The sequence below is a fragment of the Marmota monax genome, unplaced genomic scaffold, assembly GCF_021218885.2.
Source record: "Marmota monax isolate L192 unplaced genomic scaffold, Marmota_monax_Labrador192_F-V1.1 WCK01_AAM20220418_F8-fsc00387, whole genome shotgun sequence".
Taxonomy (NCBI): Eukaryota; Metazoa; Chordata; class Mammalia; order Rodentia; family Sciuridae; genus Marmota; species Marmota monax.
In genome coordinates this window covers 471,233-485,853 of record NW_026692199.1, presented here as the reverse complement: position 1 = coordinate 485,853, position 14,621 = coordinate 471,233, and the positions used below count along the sequence as shown (strand labels likewise).

The 14,621-nt window shown below is 45.8% G+C and overlaps 1 pseudogene; it reads right to left on the bottom strand.

The window, feature by feature from the left end:
• LOC124080434 (thyroid receptor-interacting protein 11-like) overlaps window positions 1-12,684 on the bottom strand; it is a 64,754-nt pseudogene extending 52,070 nt beyond the window's left edge.
• Between the last annotated feature and the right edge of the window lie 1,937 nt (window positions 12,685-14,621).

Genomic DNA, 14,621 nt, shown 5'->3' with positions numbered 1-14,621 from the left:
TGCTCCTCATGTGTTGAAATGCTCCTCCTCTGTGTGTTGACCCAGGGTATCCTTCTCTTCTTCAGTGTTGGATCTGCTGACATCTCATCAAGGGCATTTCTCATGTGGATGGCAGATTCACCTGTGAGACCTTCCCCTTCCATGTTTCTATTTAAATTTTTAAGTTCAGCCTTTGATTCTGGATTCTTGTGTTTTCAGGTGCAGTCATAGCACAGCCAGCTCCATGTCTTCCTGTAGTGCAGCTTGTGGCTTCCCACAGAATCACCCACTCACCCAGGCAGCCCCCTGCTTGGGCTTGCCTGGTCTCACATGCACTCCTGCATGTTTCCTCCTCACCATTTTATTACTCTTGCCTATTTTTGTAACCCCTCATGGTCACATATAGCACCGTTCTGTCACTGTTGTGCTGTCCATTTTGGCCTCAGCTGCTCACCTCCACTGGCTTTTCCTTCCTGACCCCCACGATAACTAATCCATCCTCCATATCTGTGACTTTTTCATTTGAAGAATGTGCTGTAAACAGAGTCATCTGGTGGGTAACATTTTTGGATTAGCTTGTTTTCCTCAGCATAATTCTCTGGAAACCCAGCCAAGGTGTTTTGCAGGTTGGTGATCTTTTCCTTCACTGCTTCATGGCACTCCGTGGTGGGAGCTGCTCAGCCCTTCTCCTTCGAAGAACAGCTGGGTTGCAATGTCTGACTGGGAGGAACAAGGTTGCTGTGAGCATTTGTATGTATGCTCTTTTGCAAACATAAAATTTCCATTCTCTGAGATGAAAGTCCAAGAGTGAAATTTCTGGGTCAGAGGCAAATTCATGTTAAATAGGTGTGTGTGTGTGGGGGCAAAGATGGGGTCCCAGGGGTCTGCAGTTTTGTAGGGCCAAAGAAGGAGATTGCGACTTCTTCTGTGAACTGTGGAAAGTCATTTGAGGGCTTTGGCACTGGAGTGGCAGGCTATGGTTTATGCTGAGCAGTGGTTGTGAGATGGCCACCCACTGTGTGGCAGAGGATTGAGATTTGGTAGGTTGGAGGCCATGGCAAAGGTCCAGGCAGGATAAATGGCTCCCACCTGGGAGGAGGGGGAATTGCTGAGATGGAGATGTCCACTTCTGGCGTCACTTTCAGCCAGGAGCCCCTGAGTTGGTTTCTCATGTCACCCTGTGAGGAAATCACTTGGGGGTTCTGGATTGCATCATGAATAGAAATAGAAGTATTGATAATCAGCTCCATTTTTGCCATCTGAGGCCCCTTTAAAGTGGCCTTCAGGCAGTAGGAAATGGTTGCCCCCAAGAAGGTTTCTGAGAGTCAATTACTTGACATCTGCTACAGTTTTGGAGAGTGTCATTTCACAGAACTGACTCTGTGGCTATTGTGATGTGTTGTTTGTCACCATGGAGTTAGATTTTGCTTGTGTGTTAACAGACAGAGTGTGGGGGCAGCTGCATGTGTCCATCAGCTCAGCTCTGCTGTTAAGGAAGCTCAGGGTTCTCAGGGAGTGGCCCCAGCTCTACTAACCATCCACTCTCCAAGGTCCCAGGAACCAGGTCGCCTCAGATCCTGCCATGTGAGTCCAGCAACTCTTTGAGAAGCTGTTACTCCAGGGCCTCTCGAGTAGGAGGCAGTTGTGTTGGTGCTCACAGAAGGAGAGGAGTAGAGAACAGGGACCACCTCCTCAGGGAGAGGCAGTTATGCCAGTGCCCACAGGAGGAGAGCAGTGGAGAACATGGAACACCTCCCCAGGAAAGCCTTGGCTGCCTCTATTCTACAGGAACATGGCACAAGCTTCTTCAGGGCTCTCCAGGCATCCCAACACTGCTGTTGCCTTGGTCTGAAGGACCCACAGGAAACCCAGGTCTGATGAAAGCTCTGAGGCTCAGGCCCTGGAGGGGAATCTTATTTTTTAATTCATTGCTAGCTGATGGTGTGGGGTTAAGCACACTATTTAACATCTCCCTTTTCATTTTTTCCTTTGAAAATTCACATTCTGCTAAAATTAAATAGTGTTACAATTTAGCAAACCCTTTCAAATATGCTAGTTGCTTGTCAATCATGGAGTTGAGAAATAAGGAGGAGAGAAAACAAACACTATGGACAGCATCATGGGCTATGATGTGCAGTTCTAGGTACAGCTTCCCGGATTTCAGGTGCAGTCAGCAGGCCATGTGCAGAGGTGGTGGGTGGTTTGGGATCTTCTAGCAGAGGCCACTGTGGGACAGAGAACCACATGGAGGGCATGGGCTTCTGTCCTCATTTCCTGCACTCTCTCCACACAGCTCCCAGCAGCACACAAAACTCCCTGGTGTTCACTCTCCAGGTACCAGCTATGGCCACCTCCTGCAGCATCTGGAGGGCCCAGCCACACCTCCTGTGAGGGCTGGACTGCAGCCTGAGCAGGGAGGGTGCCCTTGGTCCTGGTGACTCTTCTCTACCTCAGGGGTGGCCCAGCTCTTTCCATTTATGATACTTGTATTACTTAAAATCTTTTAAAAATCCCAGTTGCCACTCACCTTTTATTGGTTAGTAATTGTTATCTTAGGCATTTTCTGATCAGAGTGCAGGTGTGTTTTGCCCCAGGCTGCATGCTGACTGACATGTTACTAGGCATGGTTATGCACTCACATGCATATTGGTGTGACATTAAAGTGATATTAGTTGTCCCTTCACCAACCCTCCTTATCCATCTATCAGTTTAGTGAGTGCCCCTGGACACTTCAGGCCCTCTTTCCAGTGAATGCAAGACTGTTTTCCTTGATATCAGCTAGGGTTTTCAAGGTGCCCAGTGGGCGTCACTCATGGTGTCTTCCTGAAGCTCTAGATGGCTTAGCTGGTTGTTCCTGTCCTGTGGTGGGCTTAGAGTTCCCAAGGAAGCCAGTTGGTGTGTGTTCTTGGGCCTCTTCCATAGATGTGGGGCTGTGGGACTGCATTTGTTACTGTGAGTCCTTCCTGTTGCTTTTTCCCACTTGGTTCAAGTGACAGACCCTGCAGGTGCCTCGGTGCGGTGCCCCACTCCAGTGCTTGGGGCTTGGAGAAGCATCTCAGAGGCAGGTCAGAGGTCACAGGGATAGACACCAATCCAAGGCTTCAGGTCCCCAACTCATTTTCTTCTCTCTGACCACTGCTCCTTGCCTAGCACAGAGTGAAACCTCATTTCTGTTACTCTACTCAAGCCATGAGGAAATTGAGGCAGGCAAATAATTTGTTTTCAAAATATTTTTTTTTCTCATTGTGAAAATCTATTAAATATAAACTTTCATATAAAAGAAAATGGAAATATTCCTTTATCCTCCTGCCTACAGACACTGATTAACTAAAGTGATATGGAAAAATAGTGGAGAGTTGGGATTAGTTGAGAAAGACCCCTCTGAAGGTTAATGAGATGCAAAGACTCACATCCCTCCTGGCTCAGTGTCTTAACACTTTTCAGGTGTTGATGTTGGTTTTTCCTAATAAGCAGAACTGCAGAGGAGTGAGGAGCCCCCAGGCTGTGAGCATCGGTAGCAGGTGAAGCACTCAGTGTTTTGATATTGGCTGAGATTTTTGTGCCTTTGTGTAAAATTTTGTGCCTCTCATCTGTAAAATCAGAACTCTGACTTCTTCCTCAGACTTGTTCTTATAATTATGTTAATAAAACCTATGTGACTATAAGCAGTGCCCACAGTCCTAGGTGTGCATGTGGGCACTTTGTCCTAATCATTTTCACTTGCGTACCCACCAGCACCTTGAGTGTTTGCTTAACAATTAGCTTTTTAGATAAAGTGCTTCCCACCAGGATACATCAGTGGACACAAGTGTAAAGTTCTTGCTGGATCTCCTTGGAATGAGGAGCACTCTGCCATGTGTCCCAGCTCTGTCAGGAGCTGCTCCACACTGGGCCCAGCTCAACAACTTCAGCCTAATAGTTGCAGGATGCAGCAATCAATGGGCTAACCTGTGACATCTGGGCACCACTGGGTACACAGGCCTCTTGGCTTGTGTAGATCAGAAGGCTTCTGGCTTGCAAGGTCCGAGTCTCCTTCTTGGCTCTTCCTTGATGCCTTTCTCTCTTTCGGCTCGCAAAACCAGTGGGTCTTCCTCCCTGGTGGCTCTGTTAGCTCTCTGGATTTTCCCCCTCCAGTTTGTACAGGTCCCTTTGTCCTTTCTCATTTAATCACACTCCACTGCTCTTTCTCTGTATATCTGTCTCTTTGTTTCTCTCTTTCTCTTCCTCTCTCTCTCTCTCTCTCTTTAGGACCATACCTCCATGTCCTTTGTCTCCCTTTCCTCTTTCCTTCTCTCCATCTCTTCCTCTTCATCTCCTTCTTGCTCTACTCTTCCACCTTTCTCACCTCCTCTCTCTTCCCTTTCCAAACTATTTGTCCATCCACCCATTCATTTGTCCATTTTTCCTTCCATCCATTCACCCATCTATGTATCCAGCCATTGATACATTCATGGATCAATTCACTCATCCAACCATTCACTCTTTCAACCGTCCATCTATTCACCCATCCATCCATCCATCTATCCATCCATCCACCCATCCACCCAGTCATCCTTCCATCCATCCATCCATCCACCCAGAGGCATGACTAAAGTGTTGACAATCAGTGGAGCCTCCTTCCAGGGTTCCCACTGCTCCCTGCAGTCACCAAGGCCTCAGACATTTCACAGCAACTATACAGGGGGTTTATTCATATTTAAATAAAGTTATCACTGCAAGCCTGGGTTTCAGGAGAGCTAATTGTTTCCTCACCGGTGCCCTCGGGCCACATTTTAGGTTTAAATTGAACAGATGTCATTTGCTTGCTTGCTGTGTGGCAACTGGAAGTTGTTTTCAATTCTGATTCATCTCAAACTGGATGAGATATTTTTTCTGACAAGAGAGAAATATTCAACAGGTTATGCTGTAGTCAGAGGTTTGCTAATAGAGGGCAAGTAGAGAACACACAGGTGGCTGCTGTTCAGTGTTGCAGCCAGTGTGTGGGGTGGGCAGGACCCACTGACATGGAATGGAGGAGGAAGCAGGCTGGGAGTAGGGCAGAGCTGGTGCTCCATTCATCCTGCACCTCTATGGCTCCTTTGTTCTATCTCTGTAGCCTTGTGGTTTTCACTTAGTGCTGTGTCACTCTCCCTATCTCTGTCCAGCTTTGCTAGCCATGCCTGTGGGAGCCTCTGCTCTTCCCCTTTGGCCCAGGTTGGAAGTTACTGCCTCCTTTACAGAGGAGATGATTGCTTGCTCGAGGGGTCACCTAGGAAGTCTGAAGCAGCAGACAAATCTCCTGACTATAAATGAAGGACTCTCCATGTTGACCTGCCACAGTTGTGGGGTCTTCCAGGGAAGGGTATAGGATCCCGTGTCTATCTCCAGCTGGCAAAGTGAAGCATTTGAGAAACTGAGGATGCCATGTCTTTAGCATTATTTTGACAACTTAGAGCCTTGGGGTGCAGCTCCTGTCTTCCCCCAGGACTCAGGGATCAAAGGACACTGGCATAGTTGAGCCCATAGGGTAAGATGACTCTGGTGAGCAGCAGAAACCAGCTAGGATCCATGGAAGCTGCTCTTCAGGTGAATTCTTGACAAGGACATGACGTGTCCTGGAATCCTGGAATCCAAAGGCTTCAAGGGCCTACCTGCCCTGCAGCTCTGTAGGAAGCCTGCTCTCTGCCAGTGTTTCATCAAACTCTATGGCTCCCTCCTTTTCAGCTCTGGTGGCAGCAAATGCCCAGCAACTGCCTTTTAGTTAATGTCTTCCTTTCTGGAAAGGAGTCAGGCAGAGGCTGAGATCTCTTCATCTCCATTCTACATGTTTTAAAGAAAGAGGTTCATTAGTCATATCTGGACCAATTGATGGTGACTGGTGGGGGACAAGTCCATTTTGTATAAAGTGGTGACTTGGCACCTTGTCACCATTCCCAAGGTGATGGGGGTGAAGAGGAGGGGCATTTCCAAAGGATGGTCCCCATGTCATGTTGGGCAGCTTTACCTACATTCAACATTTGGCATCTTGTTTTACCTTGGGCAGTGTGGGAGGCAGTGGGAAGACAAGCATGGTTTCTGCTGCTGTAGTTTAGAGTTGTGGCTTTAAAGGTTCCAGGGCCCACCCCATGCACACGCTCTGCCAGTGCAGAGGCTGCAGGGACTGAGTATTTGTGATGGACTAGCAGCTTTCCTACTAGAGATCTCTTCTCACACTAGCTAGGGACCATGGCCTCTACTCTTAGCAACTGGAGTTGAAACACCCGCTCTGGACTTTGGTGAGGGACCTTGGGGGCCTTACAGCTTGGCCTTCCCTCCACAGATGCTGGCTGGGGCCTAGGACTGCATGTAAGATCTCCTCCTGACCCTCTGCACACTGGCCTATTTGGAACACCTTTTGTGTTAGTCAAGAACTCATAAAGAGCTGAATCTTAAAATCATTTACTGCATTTCAGATAACAAATTATCTGATTCTAAAAATATCCCTTGGATATGTTGGGTAGGGGAGAAGGACTGGTTTCAGAGTTACATAATGCATAACAGTGGGACTGAAATCCCTTATTTAAATTGAAGCCAGCATCTTTCATTTACTCTGGGTGACGTTCTTATTCAGTTTGCAGCTGTCAAAATGAGCAGTTTAGTGTCTGCCACTAGAATGTGGTCAGATTAGATTCCTGCTTAAAGGCCAGTGTTCTTGGGTCAGATACCTGGGCATGCAGGTGTCCAGATCTCAGGGCTGTGGTCCAGAACCACAGGCTGAGTGAGGAACTGGGGAGAGCATAAAGAAGCCACATAAGGCCATGTTATGGTTCCCTAGGGACATATGACTGTGCCTACTAAAATTTAAGATTTACATGCATTTAACATCTTTGTAGAGGTTTTAAAATTTAAAGTATCTATAAATCTACCTTTAATCCTTCAAGATTTCTTTTGAGTTAGGCAAAGGAGTGACTTGGCAAGGTTTATTGCATAGGCAAGGAGCTGAGCCATCTTGCAGGGTGGCCGGGTGATGGCTTCTGTGGCTGATCACCTGTGTTCCTGTTCTGGCTCTGCCACTTAGCAGAAGTGTGATTCTGACCAGATCATTGAGTGATTTTCAGCTTTAGTTCATCATTGGTAAAATGGGGATACAAATGGTAACCCTTCAAAAGCAATGTTTGAGGAAGAAGTAAGATGTTAATAAGACCTGTTAAAATATATCAGGCACTTAGAAGATGTCAGGAGTGGGTTTTGGTGCTTTATCAGGTATTGATATGTATCATTCTGTGTGTTAAAAATATGCATTATTATGAACAGAAAATGCATGTAAATTAGTTGGACATTGCCTATCACTTATCTAAGGGTTTATGAGAAACTAATTGCCATTATTCATCAATCATTTTTAAGTACTTATATACTGTATTATTACACATTTGTTCATCAGTTCATCTTTAATTAATTCTTTTTTTTTTTTTTTTGGTTGTGCTGGGAATTGAACTTGGGGCCCTGTGCATGAAAGGCAAGCACTCTACCAACTGAGCTATGTCCCCAGTCCCATCAGTTGTATTGTCTTTTTCTTTCTTTCTTTCTTTCTTTCTTTCTTTCTTTCTTTCTTTCTTTCTTTCTTTCTTTCTTTTATTGTATATGTGAGTCTGAATAAATGCATTTCCCAAATGCATTCATTAAAATATCCTAAATATTAATATTCTCTCTCTCAATATAAACATATAATATTGGGCTACGGATGTGGCTCAAGCAGTAGCGCGCCCGCCTGGCATGCGTGCGACCTGGGTTTGATCCTCAGCACCACATACAAAGATGTTGTGTCCACCAAAAACTAAAAAATAAACACTAAAATTCTCTCTCTCTCTCTTTAAAATAAAAAAATAAACACATAATATTATTTTAATAAAGTGTTCAAGAATAAGTTACACATATAAAGATACTTTGTAAATACTTTGCTGTGAATTTCCCCAGAACCTTAAAATTCAGAAATAAACATCAACACAAGAATTTTCTCATCCCCGGGCTTTATTCTTATTTCTTGTTCCACTAATGTTCACTGTAGCAACCACCCAACCAAAGTCTGGGATTGGATGGTGCATTGCATCTGTGCCCCTTGATATGGAAGGGTTTCCTGGGTCTCTGTCCTTAGACTAGGATTCAATGGGGATTACAGTGCAGTCACACTGCGCAGTGCCACAGTCCGGGATGGCCTGAATCTTGTTCCTTATCAGCCTCACTTCTCCTCCTCTATGGAGCACAGGGTCTGTTTACCTGTCACTAGTGATGTCACTGATGGCCTCTAGTGGCTGGTCTGTGCAGTATCCACACCACAGAGCTTCTGTTTCTCCTCTGAAATGAACACATCTCCTGCACAGAGGTCCTTTGTCACTGTGCAGATATCATTTTTCTTGCACTTTCAATCACTTGTCAAATGTATGAATGATTCTACCTGAAACACCTGTGGCAATTAATTGTGCTTGTGGAAGGTGGTGGTCTCCTTCTATGGTTCCTTTCACATTTACTAGATGGAGTTTGATCCTAAGACACAGCTTTTGTTTCAGTTGTGTTCTTATGTTGGTGTGGACTCAGATTCGTGTCACCTGCCAGGATCATTTGCCATGATGCTGAACTGTCCCAACTCTGCAGTGGCACCTTCACCACTCTCTCATGTCAATTTGACATTGTCTTTAGCACACTGTTATTTTCTGGGTGTTTTTAGCTGGTGACTATGCACAGTTCTTGCCTCAGTCTGTGAATCGGCCATTTCTCCAAGCTTCTGGTTTATTTTCTGGAGAGTGGTGTTCAGAACTGCAGTCTGGGCTCTAAGTGTGCTGACTGCTAAAGGGTTGTCATCCTTTGGTTCTGTGCCCTTCCCCTGGAGAGAATTGAAGGAAAGCCACATCTATGCACACACACACGGCCACACTCCACATATGCACACATGGGCATACCACCCAGAACTCCTGCTGGCCACTCATGCCAGGTCTTGTTTGTAGAGCTCACCCTGACTCTTTATCCTCTCCATTTTGAAACTCATTCTTCCATCAGCGAGAACCCTGGTGTTCATTATCCATCACATTGTTTTCTCATTCCTAGATACTAAAGGAACTTTGGAACTGCTGACCCCAACTGCTGTAGAGAACAACCCAGACAGAATTAAATGTGTGTTTACAGTTATTTTTGTCTTTGCTCTGAGAGTGAATAGTCAAAAAAAATGCCCCCAAATTATTTGCCACTACTAGATTGTAATGCTTCAAAACAATGGAGGTTGATTCTTGCCCACACCCTATATCCAACACAGATCAGCCGGGGACTTTGCTTTGCATTGCCCTTACTCTGGACCCAGAGTGACAGAGTGGCCACAACCAGTGTGGCAGAGAAAGGAGGGCACAGGGACTTATTTTCTTGGATCCTCTAGTTCAAAGTGAGTGCATTTGCTCACTCATCTTCTGTGGACAGGTCACCTCAACTGGTCAAAACTATAACGTGTTTGGAGAAGGCCAACCACTCCCTAGAGCTGATGGGCAAGTCTTGTTATTGAGTGTCATCCTTATAAATCACTGCAAAAAAATCTGATTACAGAGGAGGAAGCAGAAGCACTCAGGCTCTTCTTAACTCTTAATACACGGATCCAGTCCATAAGGTTCTCTGCTGTGTACCATTGTATACTGTGTGCATGTACCATGCCCGCTGAGACATGCCCTGTTGGGTGGATATTCAGAAGGTTTACATCTTCTGTAATAGACACAATGCTCCAATCGTACCCTTGAGCAGGAGGCCTGGGTGGGCATGGCTCTCCTTGAGGCAGCCTGTGTGGAATTGTTGAGCAGCACAGGGCCTCTATCAGAGACTCCTTGTTGCTCTTTTCTTCTTGATAAATAAATATAGAACCAACCTCATTAATGTACTACAAGAATTATATCAGGTGCCACATGAAGCCGTAATCCCAATGCCTAGCACATAGCAGAGACTTTCTAATGTAGGAACTCTTGTTCTTATTGTTGTTGTTTGTGGAGCTGGGGATACAGTGGAGTTGTTACTGTGCAGGTCCATGGCTCCAGGGCATGGAGTGTGGGCTCTGGCTTTCTCAGTTCCCTTAATGTACTCTGTGGGCTGTTCTCCTGATCCAATGGGGTTTTGGGTTCCCAGTATGGGAGCCATAGCTGCCACCTTCCCTTCTGAAAGGAGGTGCCTAGGGCCAGTGCATCTTCACCCCCTTCCTACCTCTGGGTCCTCTCCAAGTTTCATTGGCCCTTTGAGACTGAAAGCTAACAGAGCTGCTGTTGAGAGACCTTGACCATCTGAGAGACAAAAAGGGGTAAAGAGGGACTGTGAAGAGTACTTAGGACTTCTGGGTCCCAGGTCTGAGGATTCTTCTGTGAATGGAGCCACCTCAGCCCAATAGAGCCTGCACTGCTCAGAAGGCCATCTGTGCTTGTTCTCACCAAGTTCCCTATCCTTCCAGGTCCTTTCCCATTGACATGACTGTCATAGAGGCCACGTCCACTTGGTAAATAGCCCTGGATACAATACCAACCCTGGGGCAAGGCATGAGCATGTTCCCAGAAAAGGTATTGCCTCAGTGTTCAAAATATGCAGTGTGTTTTAGTGTGTGTATAAGGTTATGTAACCATCAGTGCTAATTCTACAACATTCACATCATTCTTGCAACACAACACCATACCTCCAAGTGACTCCCCATCAACCTTCATCCTCCTCTCCAATCACAGCCACTAATCCACTTCCTGCCTATTCTGGACACTTCATATACATGGAGTCATAAGATGCATGTCTGGGCTTCTTTCACTAAATATAAAGTTTTAAGGTCCACCCATATGGTAGTATATATCAGTTCAGTCCGATGACTCAGTAGCGTTTCATTTGACAGGTCAGCTTGATGGCAGCCCATGGGATTTACTCAGGCACCTGGCACTTGCCTTCACTTCAATTTCTTGCATTCACAGAGATAGAGTCAGCTGGGGGTGGAGCTCAGGGTCTGCTGGTCCCTCCAGGGTGTGGGCACACTCTGGTTATGTGCACATTTCTATGGACAAGAATGGCCATACTTATGCATTCCAAAGAACATGTCATAGTTTTCCAAAGCCCTGTGGTCATCTGCTTATCCATATTTTCCCTTTTAGATTTTTGATGAACATGCTCTTCACTGCCTCAGAGAGCTACATAGGTAAACAATTACTTATAGTTGCTTTTGACAAACATCTCTATAGAAAAGATGAGCCCAGAGCCAGGTCACATACAGCCTTGCAAGTGGTGTCCTCCAGAAAACCCACAGACAAGTTCTGTACCATGGATGGTTTGGGAATGAGGGTGCAAAAAGTCTCCAGTGCAGTTTTCTTTCCTATGGTGCCCACAGTGCTGGTTTTTACTGGGAAGGTGGTATCATATTTCAAAGCCATTGTGGAGCTGGAGAGTGGGGGAGTGGCCCAGGTCAAGTTAAAATGTCACAAATGTCTCCATTTTTTACTAGAATCTGTTCCTATATTTCTTGTATAAATGCTATCCCAATCATACAAGTGTATGGTGCATCTTCAGAGCCCAGGAAAAGTTGATTTTGACAGTGTTTGCCAGTTTCCTTGTTACTTTTATGGAGAAGAGAGATTTCTGATGTCCTTATTCTGATTTTGCCCTTGGTATCGCCCTCATGTGATGGAAGTGCCTTCCACAGAGGAGTGTGAGTTGCTATCTAGGCTTTGGACCTGGATTTCCACAGACAGGAACAGAAAATACTTGTTCTGGGGATGATTGTGGATGTTTAGCAGTTTCTCTGAGCAGCTCACTGTTTTGATGTAATATTGAACGTGGTAATTGCTCTCTCAGTGTCCCGAGGGTACATAGGGATCTTCTTTGGGATTTTAGAGAGCCTAAATTCATTAACATTATTTTGGAATTATCTCCTCAAGATCCTATCCCAAGCTGGGCACAGTGTTGCACACCTGAAATCCCTGTGACTCAGGAGGCTGAGAAAGGAGGATCACAGGTTCAAAGCCAGCTTCAGCAATTTAGTGAGACTCTAGGCAACCTAGTGAAACTCTCTGTCTCAAAATAAAAAGAAAAAGAAAGGGCTGGGGATGTGACTCAGTGGTTAAATGCCCCCAGGTTCAATCCCCCCCCACACACACACACTCAAATACCACCAGGAAAGTAAATATATCAAAAGAAGAAGGTTGGCTTACCACCTTTTGGGGTTGTACCATCACCTTTCCCACATATTCCTTACAAATTTGACATTTTATCTTGAAAAGTAGCTAGTATTTGCAGGATTAATATCACTGCAAAGCAATTCATGTATAAAATGGTAATAAACCTCATACTATATTGGGAGGGTCTTTGAGGAAACAGAATGGATGATTAAATTCATGCCAGCCATTTAGAACACCACCTGTCTCCTAGTAGCTGTCTCAGTGACTGTTGTTGCTGCCATTCAAGGCTAGCTCCTTCTCTTGCCTTTCTCCTATTTTGGAATGAAGAATGGGGGGGGGCAAATGAGGACATAGAGTGTGGGACCCACCTAGTGCCTAAGTTGAGGTGGGGACTGAGGAGAGGAGCAATGGGTGTCGGCCTACTGGACGGCTGAACACCTGTGCTGTGGACTTCCACTGCTGAGCTGAGTTTTGCAGCTGTTGCTGGCTTCTCTGCTTTGCCTTCTTCTCCAGCATTGTGTGGAAGTAGTTTCTCTTCTGTGATGCCTGTGTGAGCCTTGCAGTGGCTCTTTAACTCATTCATTGAGTAAACATTCTAAACTCCATCTGTAATGGCCGATGCATGGAGGGCTGGGCTCATGGTGCACATTCTGCCCTGAGACCTGTACAGATGGCCTGTTATACATCCATAAGTTTGATATGGAGTAGGGGTATGTTTATCCTTATTTGCAGACCAGGGATGAGAGGCAATGTGGGGCAGAAGTCCCCTGAGTGTGACAAGGCTGAACTGTGCAGGGGATAGAGAGAAGGGGACAGGAGAATGATGAGGAGGTGGGCAAGGCCGAGTTGGCCTGCCTCAGTGAGTGGGACTCTAACTTAAGAACAGTAGGGCACTTTCCAAGAGTTTTGATCTAGGAGAGAGAGAGTGTCACAGCCCGGCTGCAGCAAAATAACTGGGAGGTGATGAGCAACTTGTGTACATTGATACAGCAGGAGTTGGAGCCATTTATTGTAGGACAGGATGGATATATATACATTACACACAGCTTATCTTAATTAACATAAACTAGATACAGCAGTCAACCAATAAGGAATCTCCACACTTAATGGCTCACTGGCATTACTTCACAAACCACTCCCTCTGGCAAAATGCCAGGCACCATCCTGACTTGTTTACAGACCCTAACAAGAGAGTCTGTGCTGGAGATCTTGATGACTATGAAGGGAGACACAGGGAGAACCCCAGGGCCCTTGCAGCTGTCCAGGTTAGAGACGTTGGGAGAGGAGGGGAGTTGGTAGAGGTGACAGCAGGACTTTGACAGATGAAGATGAGTGATGAAGAGAGAATATATGAGCCCCCATGGGTCATCAGGGTTTGGAGGAGAATCTCTGGGGTGCTCAGAGGTGAGGGAGGGGCCACAGAGCTCAGCTCAGCTGAGCAAAGGTTTATGATGTGACTAGCTCTTCTTTTTTTTCTTTGTGCTCTTATTTTTCTTCTTTTGAAACAAAAATTAAGTGGGTGCTCCCTCTGTTACTAAGCCCAGAAGAACAGGCAGTCACTGCCTTAAGGAACCTCAAGCCAAGTCCTGGAGAATGCTGGAGAGAATCTTGTGTCAGGCATGAGACAGATGCATGTGGAGCAGCGTGTGGGAAGAGGCAGAGGTCAGGGAGCAGTTTGGTGCTCCCTGGATAGGCTGCGCACCAGGAGAGGGTCTGGCTGGACTCCTGCCTCATGCAGTTGCATCCCTGGACCAGCCTCACCCAGCCAACTCCCCAGGTTCCAAGCTCACTCACCTGCACCTCTTCCCTTCTTTAGGACACAGGTTTTGAGCACAGCCATTCTCACTGGAAAAAGTCCTTCTTGGTCCCTGTCAAAGTCGTGGGAGTTCAAGAGGATGTTTCTGTAGTGGATATGTGGGAGTCTGTGGAGTGCAGGTTGGCTGATGAGGATGTTGTGAAGGTGTGAGTCTTCATCTGCCTGTCTCCCAAATACACACAGCTTTCATGGCTCACTGTGCCTAGCCTCCAGATCTGGTGAGCACCCATGCTTCTGGGGCTGTGAGTCAGAATGACCTAACTAAGCAGTAAATGTCTGAATCAGAGACACCTGGGTCATATGGCAGCTGCAGGGGGCCGAGCTGTTCCCCTCTGCTGAGCCAAAGTCCCAAGGGCAAATTTGTGCTCATTCTTAATTCTTTCTATCTCCATTTTCTTCTCTTCCCTCTCTTTCTTCATGGGATAAGGTTTTCTTAACATCAACAATCCCCATACCAACTCAATTGTTACCAAATCTCTGCCCAATAATATTATTTACTTAACGTATTTTCTTTAACTGCCATACTTTCTTGGAGTGGCTGGTTGGCTCAGCTATTGGTTAGAGTGTAGTGTTAATAAATGCCTCCCTATTTCAAACTTACAAACAGATTTAGTCTCATTATAGGATAATAAATCTCATGAACTTGATGTACTAAGTTTTTGTTACTAACATTATAATAAGTGACTATTAAAATTTCAAATAGC